Source organism: Serinus canaria, chromosome W (genome assembly GCF_022539315.1).
Source record: "Serinus canaria isolate serCan28SL12 chromosome W, serCan2020, whole genome shotgun sequence".
Classification (NCBI taxonomy): domain Eukaryota; kingdom Metazoa; phylum Chordata; class Aves; order Passeriformes; family Fringillidae; genus Serinus; species Serinus canaria.
Window position 1 is genome coordinate 1349385 of NC_066342.1, and position 21480 is coordinate 1370864.

Sequence of the window (21480 nt, forward strand, 5' to 3'; positions counted from 1 at the left end):
GGCTCAGAAGGTAGAAGACTTCAGGAGGCCTGTGGGGTACTTTTCAAAATACCTTGACAATGTCAGCCAGGGAAGGCCAAGATGCCTGCAGGCTGTAGCAGCAACTGTTCTCCTCATCCAAGAGGCCAGGAAATTGACTTTGGACAAAAGTTAATAGTATTTGCTCTGTACACTGTAACCACTGTACTGGGCCAAAAGGCAGGGGGGCAGTGGTTTTCCCCAAGCCGTATGTTGAAATATCAGACTGTTCTAATGGAGCAAGAAGGTATGGATCTTAAAGTAACTGCAGCAGTAAATCCAGCCCAATTCCTGAACATCCCGATGCAAGGGGAAAAGCAGCTAAACCATGATTGCTTACAGACAATTGAACAAGTTTATGCAAGCTGACCAGGCCTACAAGATGCACCCATTGAAGGTCCAGAGGTAGAGCTCTTTACAGATGGAAGTAACTTGGTGCAAGATGGAAAAAAAGGAGCTGACTATGCAGTAGTCATGGCACCCAAAGTAATAGAAGCTGCACCGCTGCCTACAGACACTTCAGCAAAAAGGGCAGAACTTGTAGCACTACAAAAAGCCCTGAAATTAGCAGCAGGAAAAAGAGTAAGCATATGGACTGACTCAAAATATTCTTTTAACATTGTTCATGCTCATGGAGCTATATGGAAAGGAAGAGGTCTATTAACAGCACAGGGATCTTCAATTAAATATAAACAATAAATATTGTCCCTCCTTGTGGCAGGACTTTTCCCCCTTCCACAGAAGAGCTTATCTGTTCTGTCCATCAGCTGGTGGGATAGCTCCAGGCATCTTCCTCCTCACATGAATTGGTGAGATAACCCAGGCCGGACATCTGTCCGGTAGTAAGTTATCTCTGGTACCAGAAAGGTGGAATATCCAGCTGACAATAAACATCTTGCCTTGAAAGCAAGATGTAGATACATAAGGTGCTGAAATTTCTGATTGACAGACACTTCACTTTATAAACTATAAAAGCTACACAAAACTTTCATAAAGTCAGAAGTCTTCTGCACACTAACATGTAGGGTTTTTTCCTGAAGTTTGGACACAAACTTCATGGTTACTTTCCTGGGAACTGAGTGAAAGGACTCTGTGCATACTCCATCATCAATTAGGTGGCAAGCTACATTGACTCCTAACCTATACTATTTATTCACAAATGTGGGAATACAGTGTCATGGTTTGATGCTGGTGCAATGCCAGTGCACACGTGAAAATATATTTTTCTCAAATGAGTGCTGTGAGATGCGACCAGAAACAGAGCAGAGCAGGCTCAAGCTTAGGAATAAAGAAAAAAAAAACCTTTATTAACCTGCAACTATAATAGGAGGAACACACAGAATTCAGAATGAAAACCTTCTAAAACATTCCTCATCCCCCCACCCAATTTCCAGTGAGACAAAACCTTGGATTCTCAGTCAAGTTACCATCCCTCAGATAATCAATTCTCAGTTCATAACCACCCCTCAGATTATCAATTCTCAGTTCATCAAGGGAGAGAGGAGCCTCTCTTGTACCATAGTCTTCCCCAGGAAACACAGTTGCAACCTCTTGTGTTTCCATGTCACACATGGCACTGCCCAGAGAAAATCTGCCATAGTGACATCCTCCTTCCATGTACAGTGCTCTCACCACCGTCCATGGACCAAAACCGCTAATAGGGTTTCTTTTAAGGATGCTTTGCCAAGTACCATAAAAGCAACAGTTTCTCACTTTCGGGACAAAGCCCCCCCCCCCCCATTTTCACTCCCCTGGGGCTGAGGGTCTTGAGAACAGAAATCTTCTTCCTTGAAGATAGAGGGCACCACCACACCCTCCTTATCCTTCTCTGTTCACTTCACTCCTGTGCTTGGCAGTCACTGCAGCAGGTTACTCTCTTGGCTCAAGCCATTGCCTCCCCCTAAATGCAGTTTCTGTGTTACAGGAAAAATTGGTTCAGTCTATGGCTATACAAGAAAAGTCCAGCCAAAAGCCACTCCATCATCTCCTCCCACCTAGGATTCTTCCCCATCTTTTTCTGACATCCTTCACTTGCTCAGACCTTCCCCACACTTGCCCATTTCCTTCTATTTCATATCTGTCTCTCTTCTCATTCAAATCAAGGAAGATTAATGTTCCACAAAGTTTTCATTGTCCAAGAAAAAGGTTAAAATCTCGAGCTCTGCTTGCCTAGGACTCCCACGGCAGCTGGGCACCTTCTCACGGTACTCCCCCCGCTTGCCCTTCTCGGCTGTGCTGCTGACACATGACATCAACTTTCAAGGGGGCACAGGCACAGGCTCTCTCTCTCCTGGAAGGGGGGGGGGGGGCTGCCCGATGCATCTCAGTGCTCCTCCACCCCTCAGTCCTGCAGGGGCTCCAGCCTACCTCAATCCAGGCCACATGGCTTCCCCTCCCCCACCCTATTAGCGGCTGGGCAGGGGAGGTCTGACCTCTTTTACTGACCGGAACCAAGAGAGAGTTCTCATGGGAGTTCTCTGCTTTTTAACCCCCTGTGTTCTCGGAGGAGTATCCATGTCTTTAATGGCCACAGCAGGTGCCAATATTCAAATCTGACCACTGATTGGTTTGGCTACAACTTCCCAAGAAAAGTCACTTCCTTGTCAACCCAGGACAACAGCTAGAAAGCCGAGCTGGGAGCACTGTTCAGCTCATGACAGAAGTGCATATTGTTAGCATTGGTAGGCTGCAAGCCTTGGCAACAGAAAGCAGAACTCTGAAGAAGGAATGAAGAAGTTAGCGGTGTGCTTGGTACAATGTGCTTGGTAAGCAGAAATTATGTATAACTGTACATACCTGTGCTAGTCTGTACAATGCTTTGAATTAAGCAATGTTACCTAGTTACCTAAATTTTATAGCTGTGCTATTTTTAGTTACAGCTGAAAAGGTATATAAACTCTGTTTTGTGTATCAAGAAATGGCGTCATGTGTGTGTTTTAGGTTGGAAATGGGGTAGTGTGTTCTATTCCTATCTGTTAGAGGTGGGGCAGTTATCTACTGTTAATCAGGCAATTTTCTTTATCTCTTCCACAAACAATCTTCCCTCCAGAGAGATATCTTCTGTTAATGGGTCTTTGAGTCTCACTGCATGACTGATAAAATTACATCATCCCATTGTGAGAAGCTCCACCCAGAGGGAGGAGCCAGGCATTTCTACCTGTATCGAATCAGAGATTTGGAAGACCACAGGCAGCCTTTTCCCACTGGATTCTTAGAGGAGCAGCTTTCTTCTCCACTGGATTCCCAGAGGAAGACTAGGCCCATCTACACCACCATTGGACCTTCAGAGGAAAACTACACCCTTCTACAGGATCACTGCTTCAACAGAACCACATCTGTCACTCCAGAAGGACTGCAGCCACCATTTAATCGGACTGCTACCAACACCCTGACCAACAGGGTGTCAGGTCATATTCTGACTGTCAGTGGTTTTGGCGGTTTTTTTGTTTGTAATATTGCATTTGTATTTATAGTTTTTTCTAGTAAAGAACTGCTATTCCTATTCCCATATCTTTGCATGAGAGCCTTTTAATTTGAAAATTATAATAATTTGGAGGGAGGGGTTTACATTTTCCATTTCAGGGGAGGCTCTTGCCTTCCTTAAGCAGACACCTGTCTTTTCGAACCAAGACAGTGTGCAAACCATGGAGTCCACGTCTCTTTATCAATTGCCATCAAATAGTGCCCCATGTGAGGAAATGATGATCACCTAGCTGAGCGACTGACGACAAACCCTGCAGAACAAAGTGCTGCTGTGAGGAAGCAGGAAAGCCGGCCAGCGATGAACCTCTCCAGGATAAAGGAGGTGAGATACCCCTCTGGGATATAGGAGGTTAGCCACTGCAGGGGACAATGGGTTAAGGGATGTCTGCCCAGAAAATAGATGTTTTTGAACTTCTGTCTAAGCTGTTGTGACAGCATGGCAAAACTTTGCTCTCACATGGCTTAAAAGTCCTATTACGATGGACAGCAGCTGAGATACCAGGAGTCATTGAGTCCACGGTCTTTACAACAGATCTGTGGGACAAAGCGGGAATTAAGCTATGGGATTTTGCTACCAAGAGAAATAAAGCAGCTGCAGAAATGCTACCCTCCTGACAGGTGATTTTTGAGGTCTTAAAGGCCCAAGAGAAGTCCCAAGCTAACGGGAATGCCTGGCCTCTCTCTACAGCAGAAGCTCAATGATCTTTAAAATCTGAAGAGACTACTGCTAAAGTCAAACAGATTGCTGTTTGCCCCCCCTTTAAGGCGGAGTCTCAGAATTCCTTACATTCTGAAGAGACTGCGTGTCGCCCACCATAGCAAACATTACCCACAGCCGCAGAAAACCTTCTTTCGAGGGAAAGGGAGGGGGGCCCTTTGCACTCTGAAGGGGTTTTCACTGCTGGCTATTGTCCAGAAAACAGTGAGGAATGTGAAGAGGAGGATCCCTTTGATCCCTGACCCATCGATACTGACAAAGAACCTAATTTGTAGCCCCCCCGACCCTCATGACAACTGGGTACGCTTAAAACAACAAGCATTAAGGGAGATTTTGACATTGCTGAAAGAATTGTGGCACCAGTAATATATTTGGCACCCCAAAAGCAAACTGCCCATTGGGAACAGCTATTTTTCCCAGAAATTAAAGACCTCCGATGGCAGTTACAGAGCACGGTATCAGCTCACCACATTTTGCAAGCATGCTAGATTATGTGTTTGCTACTCACACAATGACCTTGCACGATTAAAAAACTCTCACTCGGCTACTGTTATCTCCCATTCAATGCAGCTTATGGGAAAAGGAGTGGGAGAAGGGTCTGCAAAACCTTCTTATAACTTATATGGATCATTCTAATCAGACCCTTGCGGGTCTCACAATCAGACAGCTTATGGGAATGGGACCGTACACAGATCCTGCTGCCGAGGCGCAAGACTGCCCAAGGGAAGCCCTTGATGGAGTCCGGGATGCAGCTTGCCAATCCTTTCTTAAGGTCCCCTATGCAAAAACACCTCAGAAAACATCTACAACCATTGTCCAGGGGCTTCAGGAGCCCTACATGCAGTTTATTGACTGCCTTAAGCAAGAACTTGAATGCCAAATTGATAATTCAGATGCCAGTGAAATTTTGCTTTTAAAACATGCTGTTGAAAATGCAAACATAGACTGTAAAAACTCCTTAAGTCCCTGCCTAACCAAGAACCAGTTCTTACTGAAATGGTTTAAGCATGCAACCGTATTGGGACAATAGAACATCAATATAAAGCCATGGCCACAACTTTTGCAGCCATCAAAGGTTCCTTTGGAACTTTGTGAGTCTGTTTTGGCTGTGGCAAACCTGGCCATCTTAAAAAAGACTGCTTTGCTCAGAAAGGGGCTAAGCCAAAAACCCCTTATGTATGTCCACAGTGTCATAAGGGTCATCATTTTGCTAACCAGCGTTGCTCTAAGTATGATTCTGAAGGTTGCTCAATCCAGGGAAACTGCAACCACAGTGTGGGCCAGTGCCGCACTTTGACACAAATACCCCAGCTGACACAAATACCTCAGCTGCCACCGCAGATACTGCCATCACAGATGCCAACTCCCCAAGTGCAGCCACCAAGGATACCCAGACAGAGGATTGCCTCAAGTCTTTGCCAAGCAACTGCAGGCAGTGCCAGACTGGACCTGGCAACCTCAATCACAATAATGTTGCTTGACTCTTCTGTTAATTTACTGCCTACAGGAATTTTTGGCCCACCATGATCCCAGAAAAGTGCTTTGCTGGTGGGAAGGTCTTCAACTACCCTTTTAGGACTTTTTGGGAAAATTAAAATCATGGCTTGGACTCCCTTTCCACCCTGTACTGTCCCTCAAGGTACACGTATTGCACAATTGATTCCTTTTTCACACAATTTATCATCCCCTTTAACAGAATGCAATACTAGGGTGGAAGGATTTGGTTCCACAGGAACCCCACAGATATTATGGGCACAGACAATTTCTGATGAATGTCCCACTTGGAAATGTACCCTGTCATTAAAGGGGAAACAGATAACACTCACTGGTATTTTAGATACCGGAGCTGATGTCACTGTTATCTCTCAAGCCAAGTGGCCCCCTACTTGGCCCCTTACAGAGGTGCCCCAAGCTCTCACTGGGATTCAGGGGAACAGTCACAGTTACCAAAGTCGCCATCTAATTGAGGTGATGGGACCTGAATGTCACATAGCCTAACGCCATTTGTTCTGCCTGTGCCCATGGTATTTGGGGACAAGATGTGCTTTCTCTTCATAAATCCTTGGTTCCCTAACTAGCTCACCCACCTTGTCCTCTCCCTCCCTCCATTGCAGTGTCACTAAGTAACAGGAGTATATTTTGGGCCCGAAATGTGCATATTTCAGTCACATCTGCGATGTGCATTGGACACCATCTGGACTCTTAGGGAATCTCTCATCCTCTGACAAAATGATCTCAAATACAGCTAATTCCTTCAGGCACTGAATACCTTGCTCCATCATGTTCCACTGTCCTTGCTGTGCCTGGAGGTCCTCCTTACAAAGGTGCCTTTCCCTCACACTTGCCAGCAGTAGCCACGAGAGACTAAGAGTTTCCTGCCTTTTCCCCATCCCCTGATCAATAACCATATCCTGAGACAGGGATCCCAGTTGCCTAGCTTCACTACTGTCCAGAATGGTGTCATTAGCCACAGCACCCCAGATTCAGAGCAGCCAGGTCATTATGGACTTGTTTGCTTGGAAGGTGAACTCTCTACACAACTCTCACAGCTCACCTAAGGATAGGGATCAAATGATGATTTCTGGCTCTGTCTCTTGTGCTGGGTCTGAAGGTCCTGCCTCTTCCTTGTCATTCACTATGCAGACTGACTTAGTCTTGGATTTCCTTTTCTGAGGAGAGTTGTGAAAAATGACCAGATAATATTGGCTTTCACATTTATGTAAGAGCTTATGCATGTTGTTAGTGATTATAAGTATTTAGAAATGGGATCAATTATAACTCTTCTTAGCTGCTTGTTAATATAATCTATCAGCTTAAGTATGCACTGTGTTGCTCATAGAAATAGTAGTGTAATAATAGAATATCATTGTATCGCTTATGGAAATAATAGTGTGATGAATGTATTGTATTATAGATCTTAGCAAACGTAAGACGTAAAAAAGGCTTTTGTGTAACTAAAAAATGTGTAAGGCCATCCACTGACCGACCTATCAAAATGATAACTGTGACACAAACCAGAGCACCGGAGGACAATTAGAGAATACCATGTTAAATTTAAGGAGGACATACTAAATCCTTATCAGAGGATGTGAAACAGCAGGATGCAGACACAAGAAGAAATAAAATATATTGACCTGACACACAGGATGTCATGCATATAAGCTGGAGTGTGAAGAAGTCAAACAAAGGAGTTCCCAAAACATCAGAAAGTTCAAAAGAATGTTTGAATAATGTATGAAATACATGAATACGCATGTACCTCAGCAGATGTAACAGTATAAAAATAACACTGTGTATACACTGGTGTATTCTTTGGCTTTGGCCAGGAGCGCCCCAGCGCTGGATTTTCTGTCTCTTATTTTATCTCTTATTAAATTTTACAAAAATTCTTTATCTTCTACTCCATTTTTCACAGGGGCAACTGCTACTGACTCAGGCTGTCCTTCCGGCTAAGCGACAGTTTACATGGATATGATGCCTGTTGATTTGTTTCTTTTCTTCTCCTCCTGATGGTGCTGTACTATTCCAAGCAGTGTCTGGTAGGCAGTGGCCAGGGCCCAGCATGTTGCAGTGAGCTGTCCATCTCTGGAGCTGTCAGAACATTTTCCCTTTACATATCTTATTACTTTAACAGGGTCCTGCAGTTGTTGAGGGGTGAACTTCCCAACCATTGGAGGGGACAATTTTTCTAAATATTTGCCCATCTCCTTCCACATTCTGTGCCACTTAGGATTATCCACTCTCAGGGCAGGCCTCCAGACAACTTTCTTAGCCTTTCAAGCCTCTGTCCCGACTCTAAGCATGTTCTAGACAGTACAAGCCATACAGAGGAAACATAGCAGAAACAGCAACAAGATTTTGCCATCCTTAACATCTATATGGAACACAACATTCTTAAAAACTGTTGTAGCAGGCCTGAAGGGGGAGGATGAGGAAAAGGGCTGGAAGAAAAACATTCTCTCCTGCTCCCCCCATAGCCTGGGTGTGATTATTAATGAAGCCCCAGTGATGATTTCAGTTTTAGCTTCCATATTTTCCAGATTCTGTACTGCATTAGTATGTAACTCTGAACTTCATATAAAGTGTTAGCAAGTTCTCTTTGTAGTATATGGTAGAGATAATTCATGCTATATATGTGTATAAAATATTGTAAACTCTAAGTTATGTCTTTGACCACCCTGGCTGGGAGCAGAGTCTTATTTCTATTCAACTAGTTCCCGGACATTGTTAAGATAATATCAAGTCTGTTAACGTATGAATGAAACCTTCTCGGGCCATGATTGCTGACTTCCCTGGAATGTCTAAGCCACTCACAGGCCATGATTGCTGACTTCCCTGGAATGTCTAAGCCACTCACAAGGACTTGCACCTGAGAAGATTGCATCTACCAAACTCAAGCACCCACGCTACTCTGCTACATGTGAATGCAGGCTCTTCCAAAAAGTTCAGACAGCCATCCAGACATCTGGACTGGCTTTTGTATATTTCTGCATCTGTATGGTCCCAGTTCTACATGTGAAGGGACACAAAGGAACATTCGGTCATTTCTGCCTCAGGCAGAATAAACTGTATATAAGCTAGCTGCATGAAGCAGTCGGGGTGAACCACTGGGGAGACGCTGACACTTGGTCAGTTGGATCTTGGTTGACCCAGCGCCGACACGCGGGGTTGACGCTGCCTTGGCTGTGCAGTTTCTCGAAATTCTATTTTTGTTAAAGATCTAATAAATCTTTGTTATAATTTATTATAAATTTGGCTGCCGATTTGATCATTTATAACAATCTTGAAGAAAAAGGAACTCTCTGCTGGCTCAGGTGGTCCCAGCAGACAGATGCTCCCAGATCAGCTCTCTCCAGAGCTCCAGCAGCACAGCCAGGCACGGCCTGACAGACGAGGCCATGTCTTCCATGCCCTGCGAAGCTGATTTTGCAACCTCTGGAACATGAACATTGGAGCCTGCTCTACTGCTCTGAGAAGGTAGAATGTTTCAATTGCCACATTTGCGACGTCGATGCTGCTGTCATCTGCCATGTTTTGAAGGGTTGGAAGAGAGAGGAACAGAGCCACAGTCACATTCCGGATCTGCAGGAACCCAAGGAGATCCCCCTGCCAGGGGCATCCCAGCCCGCTCTTGCCATGGCCAGGAGAAAGCAGGAACCAATGGGATCAGCCCGAAGCTGCTGGCCACGAATCCCCCACATGCCCCTGAAATATCTGTGTGCTCTGCCCACGCTGACCCTCATCCACACAGGGAGCAGAGCCCTCCATAGCTGGGGCAGGGCTTGCAGCTCCCCCCCGTCAGCCGCCGCTGTCAGTCCGCTGCCCTCACTTACCTTTGTAGATCATCTGGAGCTCTTCCTGTTGTTTCCTTAGCTGCCGCCAGGCAATCCCTGGGAACACAGAGCTTGTCACGGCCCCAGCGGCACAGCTCCCTGCCAGCGGTGCTGCCAGCCCTGTGGCCACACACCCTCCTGGCCCGGCTGGGCTCAGCCCGGGCCCTTGCCGCATCCTGCCGCCCCGGATGCCGCTGCCGGGGCAGCAGGCGGGGCTGGGGCCGAGTTGCAGGGGGTGGGATCCCCGGGCTTGGGGCTCACCGATGAACCTGATGGCCGCCTCTCTCAGGGGCTCCTGTGGGCTCTCCAGGTAGGGCAGGGCCCGGCGCGGGTGCTCGGCCGCTCGGCTTATGTCCTCTGCCAGCTGGAGAGAGCGGCATGAGCGAAGGGTTGGCACGGGCTCAGCCCTTCGGCCAAGCGCTCCCTGCGCCCAGCCCGCACAGCCCTGAGGCGCAGCCAGCAGCCGCTGGTGCCGAGCTCTGGAGAGAGCAGACAGCTGGGTGCTGCCCGGGGAGCCGCGGCGATGCCCCGTCCCACAGCCCTGCCGGGCCGGGGCTCCATTGGCACCTGGCTCGGGGCCACAGGAGCCTGGGGAAGAGCCCACACAGCCCAGGGAAGGGAGCGGCATGTGGGGCACAGGCTGGCACCCACATAGCTCAGCAGAGGAAAGACAGGAAGGGTCTTTGTATGATGCCTTCCAGCGAAGGTTTATTGCACCCACAAGTCCAGAGGGATCAGGGACAAAGACCCGGCCATGTGCTCTGCACAAGGTTAAGTATTGGTCAGTGGCTAAGGGTCTGAGGGCATGGGGGGCAGCACAAAGGGCATTGGCCTACAGGGAAGACAGGGCCAGCCACCATGGATACCATAACCATTGAGGAAACAGGTGTAGTATATGATGTAGATAATTCATGCTTTGGAGATTGTATAAAAATTATAAAGATCCAACCATGCCTCTGACCCCCATGGCCAGAAGCAGGGCTTTTCATTTCCAAAAGATTTCCTGGACTCACCCAGATAAAATCATGGCCATTAATGAGTGAATGAGTCTTTCCTGGGTGATCAGCGACTATTTCCCAAGAATGTCCAGAACATTCACCGAACAACACCTGGGAGAGATTACATCAAAAAACAGGTGACGACGTCTTGGCTACAGCTGAAAGGAAGACAGTTTCGAGGAGCCCAGACAGCCATCCAAGCCCATGGACTGACTTTTGTACAAGACTGCATCTGTATAGTTCCCGTTATACATATGTAGGAACATACAGAAATCTTAGGTCATTTCTGCTCCAGGCAGAATAAACTGTATATAAGCTGGCTACCTGGAGCAGTTGGTGTGACACTCTGGGGAGATGCTGACACTACGTTGGCTCGACCTAAGTTCACCCAGCATCAAAGTCCGGGGTTGATGCTGTCCTGGCTGTGGTGGTTTTGTAATATTTTATTTTTTTGGTTGTCGATCTAATAAATTTATAAAATATTTTTTATAAATTTGGCTGCAGAATTGATCATTTATAACACAGGGAATGGAGAAACGATGAGATTTTGGGACATATGGGGAAAGGAACTGGGGTGGATCATACTGTTGCAAGGCTCCATTGGGGAAGTCTTCTCTTTCAGCCTAGGTGGAGACTCTATGGCATGTTCTTCTAAGGCAAGGCCCTGGGGATTTCCCTGAAGGGTTCAAAGGATTCCACAGGTTTATATAGGAAGGGAGTGAACAAAAAGCGCAATTTTCACGTCCAAGGCAGACAAATAATACAGGAAAAACAATTTCCAGAAAGGAGCCTTATCTCAAGAATTTATGATGCAAGCTAACTGCCATGTGAATCAGTAATAGGCTCCTTTAGAAAACTTTTCAGCATGAAATAATTCAAAATGTGAACAAATACCACTGCTATTTGTTGGTTCTGGATCCCCCAGGATGGTGTCATGCACAGCATACAGTACAGTTGGGTCATGAGATGCAGGGAGAAAAGAGTAGCAACCTTTCTGAATGTATCATAAAGATATAAAGCTAGCAGAGAGTATCTAAAGAAGGGCATGAAGATGATGAGGGGACAGGAGGGGAATCTGTATGAGGAACAGCTGAGGTAAATTGGCTTGTTCATCTTGGAGAAGAGGAGGAGGAGGAGAGAGAGGGAGGCGGTCTCAGCATGGCTGGCATCTTCCTCCTGAGGGACAGCTCCAATCTCTGCTCTCTGTGGCCAGGGACAGCACCCGAGGGAGTGGCTGGAGCTGTGTCAGGAGCGTCAGGTTGGAGATCAGGAAAAGGTTCTTCTCCCAGAGGGTACTGGGGCACTGAAGATGCTCCCCAGGGAATTGTCACAGCTCCAGGCAGACAGAGCCCAAGGAATATTTGAGCAATGCTCCCAGGGATCACAGAATCACAGAATTTCTAGGTTGGAAGGGACCTTTAAGATCATCGAGTCCAACCCACGCTCCAACACCTCAACTAGAACAGGGTGGGATTGTTGGCGTGTCTGTGCAGGGCCAGGGGTTGGACTCCATGATTCTTGCAGGTCCTTTCCTCTGGTGAGTCTATGATTCCATAATTCCTAGACACTGGGAAGGAAGACTGATACAATGCTTTGCCATATAAATAAATGCTATTTGTAGTGCCTTCAGCTGGCTATGCTCTCAGTTATACCACACAAAATGTGACAGAATTCAGCTGCTATTTTAGACAGAAAGCACAAAGCGCCACTTCACCATATCAAGCATTGCTCTATTTAAAGGTTCTAACAATCTCTTCTCCATTTCCAAATGCAAACATCAGCAAACACATGCTGGAAAAGTCAAATTAATTTCAACATTCCCAGGATACAAATTTTCACTAAAGAAGCCAAGCAAGGATTGCACACAAGGCCTTTGGAAACACATCCTAGATGAATTAAAGTCTCTCCTATGCAGGGCTGTAATAGCTGAACTTCTACACTGCTGCACAGTTCCAGGTAGAGTGGGAACACGTCCATAGTGTTCCTGAACAGTCTGAAATAGGGATGCAGGGTTGGACCAAAGGCTTTCCTCAAAGGGATGATGCTGAAATCCATTGCGTTCTGGCACACCAGCATTCCAGACCCCAGCAGGTCTGACAGCCTGTGCAAGGAACAAGCAAGATCTGGCTACTGCAGGAAAGAATCAGAAGGGAGATGGATTCATTCAGATGAGCAATTAGTGCCTGAAGAAAACCCATACATAGGCCACTTTGAGTGAAATGGAAAAATAAAGGGATTTTGGCAACAGCAGCAGAACTCTTGGAAATAGGAGTGCTTTGCAACAGCAGCTTACAAGGACTAATTGCTGCCACTAGACATTAGGGCAGATGAGAAGAGTTTGGGTAATGTGGGAATAACGCCAGGAGATAAGCAGTCGTCTCCCGTTTCACCACAACCTTGCAACAAGCAGAAAGGGCTGTTTGGTCAACAAAAATAAAAATAGCAAGAAACTCATGCTGACTCCTGCTGAGACATTGATACTCTGGTGTCCCCGTTACCATCTGCTTGGGGGTTACTGCCAGCTCAGAGCAATTATTCTTCATGAATTGGTACCTGTGTGAGCAACAGAAAGAATTTGAGAGTAGAGCTCCCAGCCCACCTCAAGGCTTTGCTTTCGTCCTCTCGACATCAGCTCAGGTGACTGGATGCCTTGTCCAGGGGAGGGTGTCCCTGCCCATGGTAGAGGGTGGAACTGGATGAGCTTTAAGGTCCCTTCCAACCCAATCCATTCTGGGATTCTAGGATTCTTCTGAAGGCACTATCATCTATAATGAGAGGTCCCTTTCCACAAGCTCCATCATAAACTGCTGTCCCTTATCCCAGGCTGCCCCACTGTATCTAATTACAACCTGCTTTCCAGCCACACTGCAGCTCCCTTTGATCTGCGCTGGCGCTGTTTGAGCAGCACTGGACTAAATGGCCTCCAGAGTTCCACTATTCTACAGCCTATTTTTTAGGCAACTTGGAGTCCAGTGCATCCTAGAACCAGCCCAGGAACTGGTGATCCTTGTAGATTTTATTAGGTGGTTACAAGTCATTCATGATTAAATGGAACTTAGGTCAAGTGAATATTCAGTTCTTCCAGGAAAATGTTGAGCTGACTGGGGAATGCTTGGCACAGGTTAAAGTTCTCTTGGACAAAACCACTCTGTGGAAGAAGGAGCCAGGCCCTAATGTCCAGGCTGATCAAGTTGTTCCAGATTATCCCATTCAACAGTTACACTTCTTAACCTGCTGTCTCTAAAGATGACAGTGTTCTCTGCATCCATCAGTATTCTGTCTGTCTTTCACATCCCACTGGGACTTTTGGCTCCAAGCCAATTCTTCCTTGAAACTGGAGGTGAAAGTACACAAGGCTGATGACCAGACACTCAGCTGGACCAGAGGCTTTGGATCAGCTCTTCACACTTCAGCTAATTGTACAGGACACAGGAAGGCTACAGCGATCCAGCCTAATGCCCCACTTTGATAGTGGAAAAATAAACCTTACTCCTGCCCTCACTTGTCTTTTCTATTTGGGTTGCCTGCTCTTCTGAGTTAAGAGGTACCAAGGGTAAAGGATCCGGCACAGCAGCTCCTCATTTTCTAGAGGCCCTCCAACACAAAAACAACTAAAATAACCTTGGGTTAGTAACAGTTTTTAAAGGTATTTTAAACAAGGTATTTTAACAGTGCCAAAAATTGATTGAAACCCCATATGGAAAACTATATTTTTCAGAAAGAAAAACATAAATGAGGAAGAGAATTCAGGTCTCCTTTCTTTCCCAATATCAGACAATATGAATACAGGCATCAACAATTAATACCAACTCTTCTTTCAAAGACACACCAATTTAACACCACAAATGCAGGTAAACTTTTTCAAGGCAGAGAATGGATTTAAAGAGGGCTTACCCTGCTTCAGTAGCTGCTCTTGGATTTCAGCTGCACTCATTTAATTTACTGGAAATCTCTTTCAGAAGGCCTTTCAAATCAGAGAGCTTAAAAAAAGAAGGAGGTTATTTTTGTAAAGTACATCTAGCTGAAGGAAAACAATGCTAATGAGAAATGGAAGTAACAAGTAATTGCCTCTTCAAATATTACACCAAATGCAAGAGTGCTCAAAAGGACACTCCCAATTACAGTGCTCATCAAGGCAACGAGCCCTGATGCCTCTGTATTTCAGCAAGTTAACCAGCAGTTACCAGAAGAGAAAAGCAGAAGATAGGTATTTATTTTCAGGAGAGAATTAAGGTTAGCAGATCTCCTTTCAATTTCAAGAGCAACATCACTAGCCACAGACTCGCTCACCACCTCCCTTTCAGTCTGGGAAGCAAGCTATTATTTTGCAATCTAAATTATTTGACAGCAACCGACATACGTGTTTCATCCCATAAGGAATACCAAGAAACACTCCTCCAGCACTAAGCCAGTGTCTTTCTGTTTCATCTTCCAGCACAATATGAAGCTCTTGTGGCTTGGAAGGGACCTTACAGCTCATTGTGTTCTACCCCTGCTGTGGGCAGGGACACAGGCTGCTCCAAGCCCCATCCATCCCGGCTTTGGACACTTCCAGGGATCCAGGGGCAGACACAGCTTCTCTGGGCACCCTGTGCCAGGGCTTCCCTACCCTCACAACCAAGAATTTCTTCCCATTATCCCATCTAACCCCACTCTGAGTTCAAAACCATTCCCTTTTCTCCTAATCACTACACGCCCTACACATTCCTGTCTATGGAATCAAAACACCACAGTAAAAAAGCCCAGTTAAAATGGGGCCCTGGTGACAGTGACAAAGACTGCACATGACTCTGGGAGGCTCATTTACCTCGCCATGGTACACCCCCTGCTTTACCAGAGAGAATCACATTTCTCTGAGCAATCTGGGACAGAAGTACCTTTGCATCCAGTTATCTAAATCAATGCACCATCCTAGAAGCAGAAGAACACAGAGCAAAGGGATCAGTCCAGATACCAAGGAAAACTTGGCTAATTACCACACCCCAACAACCCCCAGTGCTCCATCCTCCCAGGGAGGCAGGGCTGCACGTGACTGGCATCATTTTTAGTACAAGTAAATGAACTAACATGCAAATTACTATTAGTAGGATGCTATCCCATTTTCCTTCTCAAGACATTTTGCTTCCAGTACCAAGGAGATGTTTTTGCTATTTGTTTGGCTTCTTATCCAACACTGTGTGTCTTTGGGTAGTCTTAACCTAAACACTTTTTTGTGGACAGCAATGTTAATGCCCACAGATATGGAAGGGTCTGGTTTTTCTTGCCCATTCCTATCAGCTCTCTCTGATTAAGGGAAGCACTCAAGCCACCAGAAGTTAGCAAAGTTAAGCAATCATACAGAGCAGATTTTGTTCTCTAGCAGTGTTCTGTTTTCTTGATTTCTTTCTGTTTCTTTTTTCTCTTATACTGTTACTCTGAAAGCAGTGAGACAGATCCCAAAGATAATGTTTCCATGAGCTGGCAGTCAAAGAAACATCCAAGTCTAAGTCTCCAAGCTCCAAATACTATGATTCTAAAGATCATCCCCTCCTCAGAGGTCTTCCCTACTCATGCTACTAAGTACAGATCTCCATCTGGATTACTATTGTGGCAGCAGACCCTGCCGGGTAATAATGTACATTGACTCCATGATTGCAGAAGGCTGATCAAATGCTTTATTAAGCTATACTATACTATACTATACTATACTATACTATACTATACTATACTATACTATACTATACTATACTATACTATACCATACTATACTACTAAGAAAAACCCATTGCCCTTGCCAGGCAGTCCGATACACATATAAATCCAATTGGTCAATGAATCAAAACACCATCACCAGAGTCCAATTAAGAAATCCCTCTTCAGTAAACAATCTCCATAACACAGTCCACATGTGCACAACAACAGATGCAGAAAGTGGAGATAAAAATTGTTTATCATATTTTTTCTGAGCTTTCTCACAGCCTTCCCCAGGAAAATCCTGGAAAAGTCTATGTCTCTCTCTGTTCAGAGGATATGTGAATACCACAGATTACTGCTGTGGGAATGCCTGAGATTCCAGGTCTAATGGTAAACATTCTCTGCTAAATGTATAATCCTAGAATTATTTGGGTTGGAAAAGATTGAATCAAACCAATTCCACCACTAACTCATGTCCTCAAGTGCCATATCCACACGACTTTTAAATCCCCACGCTGAAGTGGGGGTGCCACCACTGCCTTGGGCAGTCTGTTCAAGGGCTGGACAACCCTTTCCATAAAGAACTTTTTCCTAATGTCCAACCTAAATTAATGCTATAAGAAGAGTCAGCTGTGGCACTGCTTCCCATTATGAGATCTCAAAACACCTTGGGAAGACATTTTCTTCTCTGCAGCAGACAAAAAAGCACCATTTTACTTTAGAAATAAAAAAGCACCATTACGATGAGTTTATTTACTTACTCATTAGTTTGTAAACATTTGGAGCTGCTGAAAACTTGCCTTCACTAGCAATGTTCAAGAGAAAATTAAGAGAATGAAGTCAAAGATGGGCAGGCTTACTTTTCTGATGAATCATTTGCTTTTGTATTGATTTTGGCAAGGTAATTTTCCTTCATGACAGCTTCTGTGGTATTGTCCACAAGGGTCCCAGGATGAGGGAAGAGACGAGAAAGTTGACTCCATGTATCAGAAAGCTTGATTTATTATTTTATGATAGATAATATATTAAAACTATACTAAAAGAATAGAGGAAAGGATTTCATCAGAAGGCTAAGCTAAGAATAGAAAAGGAATGAACAACAAAGTCTTGTCTCTGACCGAGACCGTCTGGGCAGATGATCTGTGATTGGCCCTTAATTGGAAACAGCCAGATGAGACCAATCACAGATTCCCCCTGTTGCATTCCACAGCAGCAGATAAGAATTGTTTACAGTTTGTTCCTGAGGCCTCTCAGCTTCTCAGGAGGGAAAAAATCCTCAGGAAAGGATTCTTCATAAAACATGTCGGTGACAAGCTTCCTATGCAAGGATTTCATTGTTCTAATTTCTTGAGCCTGGGAAATGCATTTGAAGAAAAAATACTTAATTTGTCTTTCCAAAGCCAAAGTGCAAGAAGGCTGGGTCAGTGTGGGCATTCAGAGATTAATGATTCCCTTCTTCACATCCTGAGCACTCATAGCCCCACTGCCCACCCCTGACTCAGCTCTGACAGATGTGACACTAATGCCTTTCACTGAATGCTCCTGGTGTTAGCGTTCAGGAACACATAATCACAAGAAAATATTATATGCAGGTGCTTTTATTGAAGAGCTCTGGGTGTCAGGGGTACAAACCCAAATCTGACTCCAACATAAGTTCGGGATGAACATGTTTTTATATTTTACCATTATACAACTTTCATGTTAATTATTAAACTTGTATTGTTCAATTGTATACATAGATTTCAGCCAAGCATGGTCTTCTTAGATTAGGAACATACAGTTTCTTATGGTTCTTCTTATGATTATACAATAATTATTTTTAATTACTAAACAATCATCACATCTAACAATTATATCATTTATCATATCACTTATGTAGGTACAACGCAAAGCTTAACCTTTCAGAGTCTACCTTAACATTTTCCAGGGCCCCACTATCACTGGCAACCAGAGTCACTTAAAAATATAAAATATGAGCAAACATAAACCCCCAAAACCTCCAAACAAACACAAACCACCCCACCACCTCCCCCCCGCCCCCCCCCCAAAAAAAAAAGTCCAAAAAGCTCCAAAAGTCTTTCTGTACTTCTTTGAGTCTTGATTAACACAGGTGGCTCAGCTTCAACAGGTATTGGACATTCTAGCAAGTTCCCATCTGGGTTTGAGCTTTCCATTTGTTTCTACATTATCCTGTATTGGATCATTAAGAGTAACACTTCTAAGAACCATGATGTATGATTTTTCATTGAACTGAAACACTCCAGAACAATGAAGACTTATCTTCTCTAAAAAGCATTTTTTGATGGTGTTGTAAATTCAAGAGTTGATACAGAAGAGCTCACTTTGAGGCATCAAAGTCCTCCAGGGAAATACTTCAGCATTTTATCCTGTTCCAAAAGGATAGCATAAACCACAGGGGTTTAAATAAAAAAAAATTAACTGAGACAAAGAAGCCCAGAGCTGGTGAATGGCTGAAGTCCCTTTCTTCCACCCAGTGCTCCTCTTAGCTCACACACCCCTCAGCTGTTTTCCCACATTCCAACAAGCATTTAAGCACCCAAATCCCAGCCATTTCCATAAGAGTTAAATGGGGAAGGCAGGATTTTACAACAGTAAATACATCAATGTGCTTCCTCTGTGCAGTTCTCAGTTCCTGTCATCAGCAAAACCACAATAATTTTTTGGCTCTAATTAACTCTCCCATTCTTTCAGAGCTGCAACATCAATGGTGTATCATTTGAGCAGGAATATCTGCCATCCAACAGCTTCCCCAGCAAGGAATCCACACAGTAATTTTAATCAGCCAAAATTATTTAGTGCTAAGCAATTTTATACCCCAAAGCAGATTCTTCCTCCTAAACTGGTAACAAATTCAGCTTTTGCTGCAGGGCAAAAGGTGGGTTGCTGATGGATGGGAACAAGCCTGTCAATTAACTCAACTTATGCTCTCTCAGCTGAGAAAACACTACATTTGCTGGAGAGGCAGGGGGCAGGGTTGTATCTGTATCTTGGGACAGAGAATTTAAAGGAGAAAGAGCTTGAGAACTGACCTGCCACATTTTTGAGTTGGTTTGCTCATTTGGTTACATCTAGAGGGCCAGGAAACTGTTTCTTCTCTTTCAGTCACTCCCTAACAAGCAGAATGAGTTACAAAAAAGCCAAACCCAAAACCTTGTAAAGCTGGGAAACAGCACAGGCAGCCTTAAAGAGTTAGGATTAATCTGAAGTCTTAATGATTTACACACACAAAGCAATTCTACATCAAAGTGGCTTGGATAAGAAAGCACTGGATAAATCTCATTTGAAAACTTGAATCTTACTGAGGAGATTTCCAGCAGCACAGTGGATTTGCATGACAGAGGTCTACATGGCCCTTGGAAATTTCCCAGCAGCACAGCAAAAAATGCCTGGAATAAGCACAAGATGCCATGGAGGATCTGCAATGCACCTCCTGCAGAGATGACTTTTGGGCAACAAGGAAAAATCCAACTCACAACAAATCGATGGCTCTATGCTTTCTTTGTTACAGCAGCACTTAAAGCATTTCCTCATTACCATGAATATGTAGGCAAAGATGACAAAGGGGAAGGGGATGGTCAGGCGACTGCAGTATTCCTGCACCAGGAAAAAATGCTGTAACTTCCACACCTGGTCATTGTTCTCTTGCACTGATCCAACAGTGTAACTGATAGGAAAGAGAGAACACACCCAGCTTAGTTATTCACCAAAGAGCTGCATCAGAGACAAGAACAGAGCATTCCTCTACTATACCAGGGCATAGTTTTACAGTCACAGAATCCCAGAGTGGTTTGGCTTGGGAGTGATCTTAAAGCTCATCCCATTCCACCCCCTGCCATGGGCATGGACACCTTCCACTATCCCAGGCTGTTCCAAGCCCCATCCAACTGGCCTGGGACACTTCCAGGGATCCAGGGGCAGCCACAGGTTCTCTGGGCACCCTGTGCCAAGGCCTCAGCACCCTCACAGGGAACAACTCCTTCCCAATATCCCATCTCTCCCTTCCCTCTGGCAGCAGGAAGCCATTCCCAGTGTCCTGTCCCTCTATCCCTTGTCCCAAGTCCCTCTCCAGCTCTTCTGGAGGCCCTTTAGGCACTGGAAGGGTCTCTAAGGTGTCCCTGGAGCCTTCTCTTCTCCAGGTGAACACCCCCAGCTCTCCCAGGCTGGCCCCAGAACAGAGGGGCTCCATCCCTTGGAGTCCTCTGGACTCATTCCAGCAGCTCCATGTCCTTCTGATGTTAGGGGCCCAGTCATTCTGAAGGTGGTAATTTTTATTGACCAGGAGGTTATTTAGTTTGTTCTCCTTCTTAGAGAGTAATTTGCAAATGGGTGGAACTAAGGCAGTAGAAAAAAAAAAACCCTTGAAGTTACAAGTAAACAGGAAAAAATCTGAATAGGAAGAAAATACTCCATGTACTTCTACTACCTCAACTCTAAGCAACCATCTTCTAGCCTAGACCCATGAGAACAGGATGCTTCTTCACAAGATATTGTGTCTTATTAATTGAGCAGATAACTCCTTTCTTACAGAAAAATAACCCAAACCTAAAACTAGAACACTAACCAAAAAATTAAAAGCTCCTGAGATTTTTAGTAGAGGTATTGAGGACACTGCAGGCGCAGATCCAACCCACAGCACAAAGCACTGTATGAACCCAGCAAAGCAACAACCACAGGAGCAAGCAGCTCCCAGGCTGCCTGACCTTTCAGTGTGACATTAAGGGGCAGATAGATGCTTCCAAAATGCCTCTGCTGAGAGCCTAATGGACCCTTTACATGAGATAAATGAAAACCTTTATCTGGTGGAGATTCTCTTTTTGTTTAAAAGACAAATACAACTGGCAAAAACTAGAGGGTTTTTTACTGGCATGACAGCATAAACTAGAGCATTTACCATTAGGTGCTGTAAAAGTAAGTGTTCTAGCAAATATTAAAGGTTTTTAGGGTAGAGCTGACTTACTGCTACACTCTCCTTCATTACTGTGAGGTACTTGCACCCTTTCTAGGGAGTATGAGCATGCTTGTCTCTCCCCAGGCACAGATATGCTGTATCCATCCTGGCTGCCTTGCCAAAAATAATATTTCTGACTGTCTTTAGAGTCCAGGTCAGCCTTGGGAGAAAGGGTCAGAACAGAACCTTAATCTGAGGCATTCTCAATTTATCACCCTCAAACATTTCATCTCAGGCCAGGAAACACTGGCAGTGTCATTCAGCTGAGAGATCCTCTTGAGCAGCACC

At 44.9% G+C, this 21480-nt stretch overlaps 2 protein-coding genes across 2 annotated transcripts in view; one reads left to right on the forward strand and one right to left on the reverse strand.

The window, feature by feature from the left end:
- LOC127060951 (5E5 antigen-like) overlaps window positions 1-21480 on the forward strand; it is an 808761-nt gene that overhangs the window by 219927 nt on the left and 567354 nt on the right. The window lies entirely within an intron of this gene.
- The window catches only part of LOC127060952 (uncharacterized), a 677448-nt gene that overhangs the window by 195510 nt on the left and 460458 nt on the right, over window positions 1-21480 (reverse strand). The gene's annotated exons all lie outside the window — the stretch shown is intronic.